This window comes from Strongylocentrotus purpuratus, unplaced genomic scaffold, assembly GCF_000002235.5.
Source record: "Strongylocentrotus purpuratus isolate Spur 01 unplaced genomic scaffold, Spur_5.0 spur5_scaffold_11, whole genome shotgun sequence".
In the NCBI taxonomy this organism is placed as follows: domain Eukaryota; kingdom Metazoa; phylum Echinodermata; class Echinoidea; order Camarodonta; family Strongylocentrotidae; genus Strongylocentrotus; species Strongylocentrotus purpuratus.
In genome coordinates, this window is record NW_022145596.1 from 21,882,718 (window position 1) to 21,897,658 (window position 14,941).

At 36.7% G+C, this 14,941-nt stretch overlaps 2 long non-coding RNA genes across 2 annotated transcripts; one reads left to right on the plus strand and one right to left on the minus strand.

Moving 5' to 3' along the window:
- Positions 1-12,095: 12,095 nt before the first annotated feature.
- LOC115922286 lies at positions 12,096-12,942 on the minus strand. Its single transcript, XR_004063406.1, has 2 exons — positions 12,861-12,942; positions 12,096-12,186 (listed from the first exon to the last, which is right to left on the minus strand). It is a non-coding gene; the product is annotated as an uncharacterized LOC115922286 (long non-coding RNA).
- Positions 12,943-13,287: 345 nt separating this feature from the next.
- On the plus strand, positions 13,288-14,213 carry LOC115922285. The gene is made up of 3 exons (XR_004063405.1): positions 13,288-13,753; positions 13,809-13,922; positions 14,023-14,213. It is a non-coding gene; the product is annotated as an uncharacterized LOC115922285 (long non-coding RNA).
- The last annotated feature ends 728 nt before the right edge of the window (positions 14,214-14,941 follow it).

Consider the following 14,941-nt stretch of genomic DNA (forward strand, 5'->3'; position numbering starts at 1 on the left):
TTGTATGATGCTCATGTACATCATTAGGATTGATTAAGCCTACCTGAAGGTAAGAAGGTGCTAAGTTATGAACGCATTTATATATCATCATAACGCGACTTAACTCAAACCGCTTGTCTAGTGTCATCCATTTAAGACTTGTGAACAAATCAGCCGACGGTGTGTCATATGTCTTGTTCAATATAATTCTTGCGGCCCTCTTTTTAATTTTTTGCAGCTTAGTTGTATGAGAATGAAATCGGTTCGACCATACAACAGAGCAGTAATCTAATCGTGGCAACACTAGACTGTTATAAAGTAACTTTAAGGATTTTTGAGGCAAAAAAACTCTTTGCTCTCTTTATCATGCTAATGTTTTTTCTGGGTAAGTTTACTTACGTTTTCGATTTGTTTAGACCATTTCAATTCTTCATCTATCAAAAGTCCTAAGCATTTGGTGAATTGAACTCTTTTGATCAAATTGCCGTTTAATGAAATGGTGAAAGATTCAATTTTCTTAAGATTTGCAGGAGAGCCTATTAACATGACACAAGTTTTTTCAGTGTTAAGAACAAGACGATTTTCCTTAATCCATGCCATGACTCTGTTTAACGCAACAGTTAATTTTTCTTCCACAACAGTTGCATCATTTGCACTGACGGTAAGTGTCGTATCGTCAGCATACATATCTATGATACCTTCAGGAGTACATTCAGGTAGACTATTAACATATATTGAAAATATGGCGCATCGTGTCGATATAGGTACTACCAAATGAAGGAAAATTAGCATAATTTACATTTTTTAGTCATGTTAGGAAAATTATCATGTTTCATTTGGGCATATTATTTGTGCGAAAGTTATCCGATCAAGAATAAGGGGTTGTACCGAAGGCCCCCCCCCCCCCCGGCCACTCAGTTTTATTTAGGGTACGCATATGCATGTTCCCTCCTTTTGAAAACACCCCCAAAGTCCGATGTGTAAACCGGATTTTCGTGTACTACGAGCCGGAATTTGGTGCGTGAAAAGTACCCCCTTACCGGACATTTTGGTAACACGCATGGTATCCCTCCGTTCACGGAGTGGGGGGGGGGGGGGGGGCGGGACCGAAGGTTTAATGAAATTAGCAGAAGTGTTGTTTTACTAACTAGTACATAATTGCCTTCTTATACGTGTAAGTAAAGGGAAGATATTCGGTAACGGATTGTGTATTTAGGAATTCCATTACATTTGAACCGATACGTCCAGCCATAAGTTAGTTCTTACACTATGCACTTATGTTGAGTTCACACTAACTGTTGTTTAGGTTAGCATTAAAGCCTTCGACATGTAACTCGATAATCTGGTCATTTCTTTAGAGCAGTGAAACGTAGACAAAAGGGTGAGAATCGGTGACTGTTAGTTGATTTCGAAGCATGGATGATTGATTGCTCGAGGGTTGATCAATTGGTTGATGCTGTGCATAAGAAGGGTGTAGATTTACTCCCCACAGGGTGTGGAATCGATCATAAAGGGTATAAAATTCAACCCCCGGGGGTATATTTGAACCCATTTTCATGGAAATGGAACCAAAAGGTGTTATTTAAGCACCATTGGATGCAAATTTCACTCCTTAAAAGGAGTAAAATCATAACCTTTGGGTGCAAATTTACACCTTCTTATTTAAAAAAAAAATTACTCCCTACATTGGGTAGTAAATTTACTCCCTGAGGGGTGTCACTATTAAGCGACAAGCAGTTACTCCCTATAAATAGGGAGTCAATGTACACCCCTTTTTCTCTGTGTGTAGACCACGACACCTCTATAAATATTATCATGTATTTCTTACTTCCATTTAGCTCCTTGTCCACCGTCGAGGCGATGAACCACTGGTCTCTGATATCGGAGTCGCCATTATGCCAGGTGTTAGAACTGTTATTGCCATAAAAAAGAACACGGTAAGCACAATCATCTGATCATGGAGTTGCGCAAACAAACAAAACAAACCAACTTGTACTTAATTGTCAAGGCTCACTAGGCATCAAGCTTCGCTTATCTTTGAGCCCTGCATGGCCAGTTCTGTTTAAAAATAAGTTTATTTTTCTTCATAAAAAATATATGTATTAAATTATACTGAATTTATTATGTATTCAGAATTGAATGAATAAATGAAATGAAATGAATATAAATTAGTGATTAAAACTTCTACATTAAGTGAATGACAGAGAGCATTTTTTTTTTTACATTGAAATCGCTTCCCTGAAATATGAGATTGCTATTTCCAAAAGTTATATAACGATCATAGATTAAAATATCAACCAGTTAAACCAGTGTCCATGAAAGATTCTGCATACTCATGATACTTTATCAGTTGTAAGGGATGATAACATTTGTCGTATAATGTAACCTTTTCCACAATATAGTATCAGTATATTTTTCTCTCTCTCTCTCTCTCCATCAAGGAGCGGAACCTGCCTCATCCTTACGACACTGATTGTCGAGACGCTTCCTTGGAGTATTACCCTTTTTACTCGGAGGGGGCGTGTCTGGTGGAATACGAAACCAAGCAACTCACAGAAGCGTGTGGATGCAGATTCCCACACATGCCAGGTACGTATGGACATTAAGGGGCGGCACCAGCCTTCTAGAGGGGACCGCCCCCTTCCCCTTACCTAGTCATTCTCGGCCCCCAAAAGAAAGAAAAGGAAATATGGGTTAGATTCTTTGAAAAGAATTGTTTTGATTAGTCTGTTGTTAACAGGTTCTGACAAACTTCTTGTTTCTTATTTTACGTTAAGTTTCTTGATAGTAAGTTTAAAGTACATAGTTCATTTTATTTCTTCCATCACAAAAATTTGTAGATAGGATATTCTTTTTTTAAGTAACATGAACAACAGATTATTTATATAACAAACATAAGTTGAAATGCAATATTAATATTCAACATACAACTCTTGTCATTAACAAAAGAAATTCCATAGAAAGTTACTTACAGTATGTTAGATCATGTTCTGTACATGAAAGAAAGAGAAGTTATAGAAGCTGGGCTTTTTAGAGCAAGGTCCCCAAACAGAATATAATACCTGAATGCTTAATTATAACACATGGGAAATATATTTACAAAGAGATAGATTGGTGTATGTATGAAAAGGAGAAAATGGGAAGATATATACAAAAGGATGGAGAGCGAAAGCGCAAAACGGAACAAAGCTACAGCAGAGAAAAGTTGAGAAGCAAGATAGTTAAATGTAGGGGAAATGGTGATGGGGAAGAAATAGAAGAGAGAGAGAAAAAAGAAAAAGTACAATTATAGAGCAAAATAGAACAAAGCAAGTTTGCTAATAAATGAAGAAGTGTCGGTAAGGTAAGGTAAGGGCCTACAAAAGAGGGGGGGGGGGGGAGTAGACAATGCAGCAATACAAAAAAAGGATTAACATATGTGATGAAATAGTTTTAACATTAAATATTGTCGGCATATTTACTCAATAAATGTAATTTCAGTTTGCGTTTAAAAACACTGACACTGACAGAACGAGTTACATCAATAGGAAGTGAGTTCCAAAACTTGGGACCAGTACAAGCTAATGTATTTAAAGCAAATGCAGTTCTTACACGTGGTATATGAAGGGCAGTTGCCTGTCTTGTATTATATCTGTGAATTTGACTGTTCTTTCTAAATAATTGTACTAACCTATTTAGGAGAGTACCATTTTCAAATTCATACATGATTGAGCCTAACTGCAAGGAATATATATATTCTACCTTTAATAGTTGATTACAATTTAAAACAATACATTAGTATGAGCACGATAATTTAGATTAAAAACAATTCTAATCATTCTTTTCTGAGCGACATGTATCTTATTTAATTACGTTTTTAGTGACTTCCCCCATGCCAACACTCCATAATTAAGATAAGGCAAAATCAGAGTAGGGTATAAAATAAGCAAAATTTCTTGTGGCACAAAAGAACGTCATTAATGAATAACACCAGTATTTTTAGACATAACTTTACACATGTTACAACAATGTGATGCCCAAGTCAGCTTCTCATCAATGTTTAACCCAAGCAATTTGGTAGAAGTTACCCTCACAATATTTAGCATCATCTAAAAGCACGCCTCCAGGCAAGTCTTTTAGGGAATTACTAAAAATCATATAGGTTGTCTTTTGAACATTTAAAGAGAACTTATTTGCACGGTTTCACAAAGTAAACTTTCTTTAATTCACTAATATTTGTTTCTAATAACAATTCAGGATTCATGAATAATAGGACGTCAGATGAAAAATGAAAATCATTAATATATAATTTTAAAAAGGACGGGGCTAAGTAGGTATCCCTGAAGGACTCCACGCTGTAAAAAATAATTTGTTCATTGGTAATTTTTACGTATTTTTTCCATGTAGAATTTACTTGTAAACATTAGTTTTGCCACTTACGCACTAAATTTAAGTCTTGCTAACTCAAACTTTCAATTTAGTAGAACATACGTGGAATATTTAAGTAAAATCAAATACATGAGAACTTTAAATAATTTCAGCTTGTATTAATTTAGTAATTTTAACTCAAAATCAGAAATTATACGTATTACTCAAACAATTTATGTTGATTATTCTTATCTTTTTAAATTAAGGACCGATGCAGTGCGTAATAGAAATATTTACATAATTTATGAATATTCATTAAGACCAAATTAAACTCTTTTTTAAATAAAACAATTCTTTTTTGTGGTTGAATGAAAATTTAAGGACTTTAAAACATTTACTAGTTCATTTAACATGGCTAAGCAAAGACAAGACAATTTTTAATTGTTACCCAGTTCAAAACAAATCAAAACTTGATATTTCAGGAAATTGTCAACCAATTTTCCTTTTAAGATGCTACGATCAAGTATATATAAAATTTGGAGCCTTTCAATATGTGTCGAATTGAAGCGTATGTAATAGTTTGTGATGGTGGTAGATATATATATACGGTTAAATCTTAAATAGAAGTAGTGAATGATTAATGGATGTTACTTGTTAGATTAGATGGGTACCAAATCGTGCAATATGTAATCCTATCATAGCTTTTTTTTAATTATCTAAAATGATTACAATACTTAAATTATTTACGTTAATGTAACTCGATTTAACTGAGTAAAAATTTATTCAGCAAAATAAGTAAATTCTACTTAAGATGCCGTAGGTAATATTTACTTAATAAAAATAAGGCAATTCTTTTCCTCAATGTTATTGAGTTATTTCGACTATTATTTTTTTACAGTGCACAGTATATAGTTTGATGAGTTGAGTTAATTCAATTTAATGATACATATTGCTTCCTATCAGTTAAATAGCTCCTGAACCAACTAATGCCCCTGACTCCATAATATGACAATTTACTAATTAGAATTTCATGATCAACAGCATCAAACGCCTTTGAGAAATCCAAGAGTATGCCTATTGTGTGAAGGTGGTTATGTAACGCTTGAGCTACTTTTATCAATAAAATTTAAGTTAGCATGCGTAGTGGTGTGTTTTTCACGAAAAGCAAACTGGAATTTTGTAAATATTTTGGTCTTATTTAAAAATGTAACTGTTCTATCATATATTAGCTTTTCTAAAAAAGTTGAAAAAGATGTCAATAATGAAATAGGTCTATAATTACTTAATGTTTGAGGATCACCCTTTTTAAAAATTGGCACTACCTTAGCAATTTTCATTCATTTTGGTACAATGCCAGATAAGAAAGATAATTTAAAAATGATAGACAAGTGGTGTCATTTCCATGTACGATATCCTTAATGAACTCATTTTTTATGCCATCAAAGCCAGGGCTCTTATTACTTTTAGTGAGTTCACAAGTTTAAGCAGTTCTGCTTCATTCGTGGCCATAAAAAAAGGCTATCTGTATTCGGTTCTTGCATAAGTTCAAATAGTTTTTTCTGACATCTAGGGTTAGATTCCTGAAGTTTCAACCCAAAATTACAAAAATATTCTCTTCCACGGAACAACCATTCACATTTGTACATTTAATATTTGAAGTTTTTAAAGATGATTTAAAAAAACTTCTAATTACTTTCCATGTATTTATAATATTATCAAAAATCATTTTAAATCGAGTAGAATAATCTTGTTTCTTAGCAGTACGTAATACAGAGGTAAGAGTAATTCTATGATTAGAATACTTTCTCCACATAAAATCAGAGCTTCTCCTTTTATATTGATAATACAACTTGTTTCTTTTAGTAATAGACCTTAATTGATTTAGTTATTCATGGCGTACGAGGAACTTTATTATAGTTTTTCTTTTTGTATTCAACCAGTGGGACATTCTCATCATACAACAAAATGAATTGATTAGAGACATTTTCAAAAGCGCTTTCAACATTTTAATCTGACAGAACATCATTCCAATCAATTGCTATTTAATGCTTCTCTCAATTTGGCAATATTTTCAGGAGTACCTTTGCGTACAGATTGTCATTGTTATCCTGTTTATCTTTAAAATCATCATCATCATAATCATTATTTTTATCAAGACATGATCATCATATCAATATCATTATTATCTCTATTGTTATCAATATTAATAAAACTTCAATTTCTTCTCTTTGTCATAACAGGTCCATCTCCTGTGTGCACTGTTAGACAATACATGGAGTGTGGGCTCCCTAACTTAGAACTGGGTATGTCGATTCGTGGAGAAAATAAACTACTATATTATGTCTTTAGTAATGAAACTTCATTGACGGACATGTATATTTTATAAAAGGAACAAAACAAAAATGAACAAGTAACGAGTAGGGAAATACTTTCATGAAGAAAAGAAATTCGTTGATTAATATTTATGTGAATATTAATTAGTTAGTGGTATCCTAAACATGTACATGTATTCAAAATAGCTGATGTCGGTCCTGCAGTAATTTCTGCTGCTAGAAATGATGTGAGATTTCATGAGAAAATGCTTTAGCCTAACAGAATCGTTTGTATGAGGAGATGTAATACTGTATTCAAAATCACAAACAGTTTTATGTTTTGTTTTGTTGTATTTTTTCCTTCTTCATCTCTATGATCTTGTGACCTTGATCTTCAAGCAATGACAGACTTAACCGCTTCCCACTGTCAGAGGGCGTGTTATACAGAGCATATCCAGATGACCATGAGCTACTTGAAAGCACCGGGAAAGGACGACTCACAAATACTGCAGAATCAGTTTAACTGGACTGAGGGTGATGTGACGTAAGTTAAACACGTGATCACTGCGGTCTAGCGTGAGCCCATGGTTATGGGGAAGGGGCGCACCGGTCTTATTACAGAACATGATGAAATAAAAAGGGGCAGAGGGCGGTATGTTAGCTCCTCTTATTTTTACTCTCCTCTCCCTCCCTCTCTCCCTTTTACTTCCCAAACGTTCCCTCAGCGGCCCTTTAATTATTCAACAAAATATTAAGGAATCTATAGAACAAATGAATGAGTAAACAGTTTAAATATGACGAAATGCTCAACAGACATTTTTAGCATGTATTACGTACAACTGACCTGTATTAATGAAAAGCCCTGGTACGATAATTGTGCAATGGAGTGGAAATGGTTTTTGACGAACATGGTTTTAACACTAGACTTGCCAATACATTGAATGTTGTTTCACCCAAGCCTGTTTCAAGAATTGTTTTAGATACGCTGGTGATAAAATCTGGAATGGATTACCTTTTGCTCTTTAAGATGCTAAATCTATCGATGTCTTTAAACGTAAATACAAGGACAATTTTTTTTTAGATTGGGTACTTTAGGATAACATAAAAGTCAACTGGCTATTTACAATCATGTACAGGCATGCGAAATGATAAAAACATCACGTACTAGTAGTCCACTACAACTCAAATATACATTAGTTTTAATGGAGGCTTAACTTTTCATGCTTGGCTGCAGTTACATATTCATATTTAGACTTAATTTTTATCAAAGATATAAGACCATGACAATTTGGTTTTGCATTCCTAAATTTGCAGCAGTGTATAGAATCTACTGACAACACGCCTTGCCAGCGCGTCAGTATATGGCAAAAAGCCCTCATGACAAAACCAGATAGATTTTATACTTAGTAACCAGCGAGGGATAGTCAAAAACTGTGAAGTCATCACCAATGTAGATATTGCAAGTAATCATAGAAAGGTCAGAGTCAATGTAAGCATCAACAAGAAACTAGCCAGGCTTAGATTCATTCAAAATAATAGGAAGACACGGATTAACATCATGAAGCTGAAGGAAAAGAAAGAAGAATTCCAACTAAAGCTTCACAACCGCTTTGATGGATTAGAGTTGGAGGATAGGGACATTGATAAGCGATGTGATATGGTGACATCAGCAATGCTAGAAGAAGCCAAATCTGTAGCCCCAACTGAGAAAAGAAAGATAGTAAGATCGGAAGAAGACAAAGAAATAGAGGAACTAGATCAAAGAAGAAAGGAAATACGACTGAAAGAATCCAAGACAACAACAGAAAAAGCGGAGTACGCAGAAATAGTCAAATTGGTGAAAAAGAAACGACGCCAAAGGAACAGACGAAAAACTTCTAAACTCATTTTAGAAACTCTAGAAAGCGGAAGGGGACCAAAAACAATACAAAAGATGGCAAGCAAAAAGTCTAGAATGAGCAAATTGAAGCAAAAAGATGGAAATATAACTTCTGACAAATCGGAACTACTAGAAATATGCGCCGATTTCTACCAGGAACTTTATGGTTCAACGAAAAAACAGTCGAAGGATCATATAGATATCTCATCCAGAAAATCAGACATACGGCCAATACTACAGAGAGAAGTTGAGGAAGCTGTAAACAGTATGAAGGACAACAAGGCACCGGGAAATGATGAAATAACAAGTGATATTATCAAACAAGGAGGGGAGGAGACAATCACACAGTTACTGAAACTATTCAATCAGATATTGGAAAGGCAACAGATTCCAACCACTTGGAAAGAGGCGAAAATAATTCTTTTATACAAGACAGGTGACAAAGCTGATGTAAAAAACTATCGCCCTATCAGCCTTCTATCTCATCTGTACAAGATCTTCACCAAAGTAATCCAAAATAGAATCAAAGATATATTGGACACAAATCAACCCAGAGAACAAGCAGGGTTTAGAGCTGGATTCTCAACAACAGACCACCTACAAGCTATACATCAACTAATTGAGAAGGCAAATGAGTACCAACTTCAATTATGCCTCGGATTCGTAGACTACCAGAAGGCGTTTGATTCCATCGACACACAGACATGTTTGATGCCCTACGAAAGATAAACATTGAAGAAGGGTATGTGCGAATCCTGGAAGATATTTACACCAACGCAGTAGCCAGAATTCACATTGATAATGATGTATCAAGGGAGTTCAAGATCCAGAGGGGAGTCCGACAGGGAGACACATTATCTCCAAAAATATTCACAGCCACTATAGAGGAAGTATTTAAAAACTCGCATTTAAATGGAGGAATAAACATTGATGGGGAAACGCTTACTGATCTAAGATTCGCTGATGATGTGGCCTTGATCTCAGAAGCGGATCTAGAGGGGGGTTGGGGGGGTTGCAACCCCCCCCCCCAAAAAAAAAAATCCGGGGACCATTTTTTTAAATCTTATCTTTTTTTTAAAACTTGTAATTTTATTTTATTCTATTTCTATGTATTTATTTCATTTATTATTATTATTATTATTATTATTATTATTATTATTATTATTATTATTATTACTATTTCTTTTTGGGGGAAGGGGGGGGGGGTTGGGCGAACAAATGTCACAGAGTCCCTTGCCCCCCCCCCCCCCATCAGCTTTTTTGAGGACACGGGCCACCGCCGAAGTGACAAGCTAGGCCAGCGTTGCCGATTCTCATCCCCAAAATCCCCACATTAAAAAAAAATTGGGGGATTGTTGAAGTCTTTGGGGATGAAAAATAAATATTTGGGAATGAAAATAGTATTGAGTTTTATGAAAAACGAATTTGGGGATTTTCTGTCAAAATTTGGCAACTTTGGGGATATTTTAAGTGTCGTTTGGGTGGGGATTTTGTGAAGATTTAACCTGGCAACGCACGCTGAGCTGGGCTGCTCATTTCCTGGATTACTTGTTCAAGTTGCTCACTTTTTTATCAGTCTGGTCTGAGTGTAGTGACAAGCAATATGGAAGCAAACAGGGCAAAGAAGTTGCGGCAATCCAGTCTCGCATCTTTTTTTACTGGAAGGTATGTTTGAATCATGCAAAAAAGTTGGCATACAGGGTAAATTACCATACATGGGGGTGTAATACGGACGTGTTCATGCACTGCTTTTTATGGTCTCCATAGATGCCAGGAAAACATCACTTACGGGGTTCAAATAAACACCCCCAAAAAAATCGGCTCGCCGCTTCACGGCTCGTGGACGATGCTCCGCATCGTCATTATTGGTCAACCCCCCCCCCCCTTAGCAAAAAGCTAGATCCGCCCCTGGATCTCAACACAAACCAAAGACTTGGAAGACCAGCTGACATGTCTCAACAGGGAGAGCAAACGTATTGGCCTAACCATGCACAAAGAGAAAACTAAATATATGACTATGACACAGATGAAAACATCGAGATAGAAGGTTGAACGTTAGAGAGAGTGAGCAGTTACAAGTATCTGGGACAAACTTTGAAAATGGAGGACACCACAAAAGAAGAAGTTATGATGAGAGTAAAAGCAGGATGGATGAACTTTGGAAGATACAAAGACATGTTGACCGATAAAAACATACCCATGTCACTAAGAAGAAGAATGTTCAACCAATGCATTCTAACAACTATGACATATGGATCAGAAACATGGTCATTGACAAAGGATCTAGAACAGAAGCTTGTGACTACTCAACGAGCTATGGAGAGAAAGATGTCGCATTTATCTCTGCGAGACAAAATCAACCACAAAGTCATACGCCAGAAAACAAAGGTTAAAGACATTATGGAGAAAGTCAGAGAATCAAAGTGGAGATGGGCTGGGCATGTAGCAAGACTTCAGGACAATAGATGGACAAATCGTTTAACACAATGGCAACCAAGGGTGGGAAAGAGAAGAAGAGGAAGGCAGAAGAGAAGATGGAGAGATGACCTAACATCATACATGGGAACGGCCGCTTGGACTAGGACAGCTAGAGACAGAAGAGAATGGAAATTTCATGAGGAGGGCTTTGTCCAACGTCTGGATGAACTATAGTCTGATAGATAGATAGATAGAATCTGTTACACAATAGGAAGAAATGTATACATATTGAATTTTGATAGTCCTGGGGACAACCAAACATTCATTCAAAATCTGAGTCACAAGGTCCGCGGTTCGAGACCCGCCGCGGCACTAATGTCCTTTGGCAAGACATTGATCTACATTTGCCACACTCAACCCAGGTGATGTAATCTTTTTAAGTTTTGAAGATAGATAATTTTCAGGACAGACCAAGTGGCTTTACAACTTCACAATATATTTAAAAAATGTTCAATTGAGTCTGGTAATCGTTCACACAGACTGCATAATTCAGTGTCAGACCTTTTTATCTTATATAAAAAGTCATTTGTGGCAATAGCTCTGTGGAATGATGTAAAGTAAAAGGAACGAAACTGCAATTCAATGGTGCCACTGAACAGAATGGTCATACATGTAAGTGTAGCAGCTGTCTGTGGGGTGCACACATTCCTACTACCGGTATGTGGCAGTATATGACTATTACAATACCAACTGCTGAACAGTGTCGAAAGTATTCCATTTATGCATGTTTCCATATTGTTCCGTCCCTAAATTAAAATAGAAATACACTTCCACATACATTGAGTTTGTGCATCTGTCATTATCCTTGTTCAAATCATATTGTTATCAATTTTAAACACATCCTTGTTGTAACTAATTCATTTACTTTCAGATACAAAAATCTGCAAAATATATATGGAACACCCCTTTGACATTTGTTACATATGAAGAGCTTCATTCCAAAAGGAGCTAAATCCATATTTTATCAAAATTGAGTTATTTGTCTTAAAATACTGATTTCCTACATGGGGACTGTGATGGAATACGGACTCAAAGGATTTATGTGACTTCTAGTTTAAACACGTTGTTGCAATTCAATGATGAAACAAAGGAGACATCCGTTTAACTCATGTTGGTTCCTTTATTGTGACACTGTCGTGGACCATCATTGGAAAGTGAAGAGAAAAATTCAACAACTGTGTGGGATAATTCCTGCAAAATACAACAAATGAAAACACTAAATATATGTTCTTGCAATACGTTTAACACTTAGGAATCCAATTTCCACATATACTCAAGTTCCATTCTTGTGTCAGTAAATCTAAATTTTATAGTTATAATAATATGCCAACTTTCAATAAACCATAAATCTTTAAAGAAGCATTAAATGCATAATCATAGACAAAAAGAATAATCAATAACACAAACAAGAAACTTTCTCAAGCCCTAAAACGAGACTAACAATCATGAACTTATCACGTTATCTCTAAAATGATATTCATCCGCACATTAAATCGTGCGTGAAGAGGTTCTCGTAACTAAGATACCTTCACACGTACATACGCAAGTAAACATAGTTTGGTCTTAACTTATTCAAAGTCTACCCATGCTCATAACTAAGTTAAATTCACATATCATCCCTCCTGACAACCATCAATTTTAAACTACTTTATCTTTTCACAAAGGAAAAGGTCTTCAAAAGACCGTCTTAACTATCAATCAAACTTTCAACGAATCCATGTTCGCGATTCGTTTCACGTCACTACACACATTCATATAGGCTATCGCTTCCATCGTGCGACTGTAATCTCTACAACTTGCAACTACTTTCAGTGGTATTTTAAAGCACTGTATTTTAAAAAATATAACTCAATGAATAAACATACCTTAAGGATTATCTAAAGAGTTCCCATCTCAACATAGAAATGCAGGAACTGCAAGCAAACTGCTAAACCGTTAGCGACTGTCGTCGCTGTTGGCGAACTGCCATTACGTAGATAACAACTCTCGTCTTCCCCTTCTTCTCCGAACTATTTCTTCTAGTCTCGTCACAAGTCTTAACATAACTTTCAGAACAAGAAAAGGGTCATTCCATGACATCCCGCCCCCTCAAACGTGACGGAAGTCACTAGAATACATGACAACTAGGTCAATAACATTACACTCTAAACAACTCTAAACAACAAAAGGGTGTGAAAACAATTTTAAACAATCTTGGATGCTATGTGTAGACTCATTTACTTACACAAATGTTTCTACCATGAATACTTTTTGCATATAAACTTAAACAACGTGAACAAGCTGGATGTGTTCCATAGTTAGGCACAATATTAAGAACGGGTGTCTCCAGTACAAATATTCAAAACATTTTGAGTTATTTACAGTCCATGCTTCCTATGGAGTTTCACAATTAACTTCAACTATCAATGCCCAATTATCCAGATGGGCAAACTATATTCGTAAACAAAGGTTCATCAGTTCAGTTTAGCTACATCAAACTAAACATCATCTCTCTCCGTTCTCTTCAAAAGAAGAATCAATTTGGTCACGGGTCGCTTGACAGTCGTCTTGTCTAACGAAGCCCGACAACGTGCACTAGTTCTTCGCGTCCTGCGAAAGTCTGAGTGATCTCTGCCATCCACCAAGTTCCACATCTCTTGTCCTCCCCGATGACCAACACGATGTCTTCCACCTCTACGTTCTCTGCAGTTTTCTGGTTCTTTGGCCAAGGAGAAAGTTTGTGTGGCTCAGCGAAATGCACATACATGTAGTTGCTCAGGTAGCTTAGCATAATGCACATACATGTAGTTGCTCAGGTAGCTCAGCGTAATCAGGTAGCTCAGCGTAATGCACATACATGTAGTTGCTCAGGTAGCTCAGCGTAATCAGGTAGCTCAGCGTACTCAGGTGGCTCAGCGTAATGTACATACATGTAGCAGCGTAATCAGGTAGCTCAGCGTAATGTACATACACGTAGCAGCGTGCCCAGGTAGCTCAGCGTAATGTACATACATGTAGTTGCGTAATCAGGTAGCTCAGCGTAATCAGGTAGCTCAGCGTAATGTACATACATGTAGCAGCGTAATCAGGTAGCTCAGCGTAATGTACATACATGTAGCAGCGTAATCAGGTAGCTCAGCGTAATGTACATACATGTAGCAGCGTAATCAGGTAGCTCAGCGTAATGTACATACATGTAGCAGCGTAATCAGGTAGCTCAGCGTAATGTACATACATGTAGCAGCGTGATCAGGTAGCTCAGCGTAATGTACATACATGTAGCAGCGTGCCCATGCAGAGAGGTGATGTGGTGTTTACTCTAACACCTTACTCTAAAACATCAATAGGAAGCACCACAAAAGAGCGTAGACAAATAGCTCGTAGAGGGGTGTCACAGATGGATGATCCGGTGTTAACGCTAACGCCAATCTTGAAATAATTAGTGTCACAGACGGGTGATCCTTTAAAACATCAGTAGAAAGCACCACAAAAGAGCGTAGACAAATAGCTCGTAGAGTGGTGTCACAGATGGGTGATCTGGTGCTAACGAGGGCAAGGGCTGACGTGCTGAGAATATTGATGCAGTGGCTGCTGGTGATGCTTGCTGGATGGTAGACTGAGTTCAAAACGTGGTATTTGCCTGTAGAGCTGCTTCCTGTGCATCAGGCCGGGTGAAATGCACAGGTGCTGATGCACTAATGGGATTGCGAGCCTCAAGGAACTTTCTTGCATGTACCATGCTCTGAAGAAAGGTTTGCTCGCATTCTGCCATCCACTGTTCCTCCTGGGCATATGCCTCTTCATCTGTTTTCCACCAGCTCATCATGTTTGGTTTCCACCTTGGTAGTTCTTCAGCATTAGGACATATCCACCGCATCACCTGTGGTCACCAACTTCTCGATTGCCGTCAAAGCGCGGGTAAGACCCCCTTTCGAATTTCAGCGAGGGAGTGTAAGCTTGTTTATGT